At 41.2% G+C, this 2,500-nt stretch overlaps 1 protein-coding gene across 3 annotated transcripts in view; it reads right to left on the bottom strand.

Annotated features, from left to right (window-relative positions):
• LOC109376465 (microtubule-associated tumor suppressor candidate 2-like) overlaps positions 1-2,500 on the bottom strand; it is a 355,658-nt gene that overhangs the window by 158,592 nt on the left and 194,566 nt on the right. The window lies entirely within an intron of this gene.

Raw genomic sequence — 2,500 nt, 5'->3', positions numbered from 1 at the left:
CTGAGCACCCACTCTTCGATTTAGAGCCTCTGCTCGCTCTTATTCACCTGCCCAAGTGTTACCATAACACTGTAACATTTCATTAATCTATTCCCTTCCTCATTTCTAACCACAAGTGCCTTATGTGAATATTCCCAGCAAACCCACGGCCCTCCTTTCGTTTCTACCCTGGTCCTATAGCCCAGTTAGCTTCTGTACTGTGGATGGTGGACAGAGTCTACGTGAGCAGGTGGGGAGGGGGGCTGATTCCTTGGTGGGAAATGGGGGTGATGGGACTGGTTTAGTGCAAGCTCAGGGAGCAGCACAAACACTTTCACAAACCCCTCTGTTAAGGCCCCACTAAGCCTGGCTTCTCCAAGTGGATTTGTTTCACAGCAGTGGGTACCTTTGACCTGCAGCACATCCCTGACCCTCGTGTGTGCACTAGACCCTCGGAGTAGACTTAAGCACACATGAAGGGGATGGCACATGACCCCCGTTTATCTGCATGACTGCAGGCTATCAACCTCAGGGACTGCCTACTATCTGAAAGAAAGAAAGAAGTCTTTCTAATATCACCAGGGATCAAATGAAAATCATCTCCAGCTCAAAAGCCTGCACAGGTCGCTCTAAACAGGGCTCTTTCAAATCACTTTCCTTCTGGAAGGTGAATTTCTTTCATCTTCCATCAGAAGCACAGGATCTTTGTTCTGTCAAATGAACTAGATACTTAGAAGGATGAAGCTAAATACTGAATACCATGCTGCAGCCCAAGCCAAAAAGTCTGTAAAAACCAGAAAGCAAGTATATAAAGTGCATGGCTGACTGCAAAAACCTCCAACTAAGTGAAAAGTCATATACTTTCGTNCTGTGTTCAGAAAGAATGCCTTTTTTTTTGTAGCAGAGGCTATTTTATTTTACCTTAAGTAAAGCGTGAAGAAGAATACAAACATATGAACTGCTGCTATTTCTCCTTTATAGGGGGCCAGGAAAAGACGTAACTCTATTTTTCATAGCTTAGACCAATCTGACATTTAAGCCAAATATTATATTAATTAATATTTGAAGTCTCTCCAATAAAAAATATTGCATGTTTTGCCAAAGGGAGCCTCATTCACATTTGCCAACAAAAACCAATCCTTCCTTCCAGGATGGAATTTCATATAGAAAATATGGGGTATTCATTCCTTGTTTATTGTGCTTAATATTTATTTTGTTTTGTTTCTGTCTTGAGTGATTTTTTTTTACAAAATGGAAATACTTACATTGCCAATATAAAAGAAATGGATCCTCGTTGTATAAAAAAAGTAAAAATATGAAAGTCCTTTATTCCCATCCCAAGAAATTGATGTGTACTATCCCAGAATTTTTTTTACACTTGGGAAATGGGTTCTATGTGTCCAATTTTTCAATTTGCATGTCACAGACACCTCTCCACATGAGTATATGTAATAAATATTTTATCACTTTTAATTATGGTCACTTTCACCATGATTTACCCATCAATCCCCCTGCTGTCACAGGAAACTTCTGAATGCCTATCTTTACTGAACCCCTTATTTCCTTAAGATATGTTCCAAAAGGTGTAAACAGGTGTGCATATTTGCATTTTTATACAGAATGCTAAGTTCCAAGAGGGGATTTGTTCTGTTTACAGGTGCACCTCCTGTGCCGAGACTATACCAGGGCCTGGCACATTGTGGATGCCCCGGAACCATTTGTGGAATGAACACATACCTCCCTTAGGAAACAAACTGTCACTCTTCATTCTATCCCTCTATATCCCCATTTCCTGCTCCATCTCCTCCCTCTCAAAACCTTTTCTAACTTGCATAACGAAGTTATTTACATTCAAACAGGGACAATTTTTTTCTTGCATAGGAATGTTTTTCCAATTTTTTATTAAGGTATGATCATTGTGTACAGTAAAACTCACCCTTTTTACTGTATAATTCTGCAGTTTGTGCATACAGTCCTGTGATCACCGCCACCACAATTAAGATACAGAACAGTTCCACAAGCTCTAGGAATTCCTAAAGTTCTTCTATAGATGGCCCTTCCCCAATCCCTAGTCCCTGCAACCAATAATCTGATTTCTGTTCCACAAGTTTGCCTTTTCCAGATGTCATTTAAGTGTAAGTGTACAGCATGCATCCTTGGAGTCTAGCTCCTCTCACCCATCACAGTGCACCTGAGATCCACCTGCTAGAAGTTAGTTCCTGTCTGTGGCTAAACAGGACTCCACGCTCCATACCACAGTTCCTTGATCCAGTCCCCAGGAGAGGGGCATTTGGGTTCTTTCCAGGTTTGGGCAGTTATAAAGCTACTATAATCATTCATGTACAAGTTTTGGTATGAAACTGGAACACTTTTGAGAGTTCAAAAATGCTAACGCAGACAGAACACCAGCACACCAGGTGTCAGCGGGACATACAGTCGCTTTGTTTATAACACACTTCTCACCGCCCAAAGTTATCCTGTGCTTATTGGTCTGTTTATTATCTGCCTCCCCTCATCCTAG

The sequence above is a fragment of the Hipposideros armiger genome, unplaced genomic scaffold (assembly GCF_001890085.2).
Source record: "Hipposideros armiger isolate ML-2016 unplaced genomic scaffold, ASM189008v1 scaffold_1134, whole genome shotgun sequence".
Classification (NCBI taxonomy): Eukaryota; Metazoa; Chordata; class Mammalia; order Chiroptera; family Hipposideridae; genus Hipposideros; species Hipposideros armiger.
Note: the sequence above shows the minus strand (reverse complement) of the source record. Positions and strands in the feature narration are given on the sequence as shown.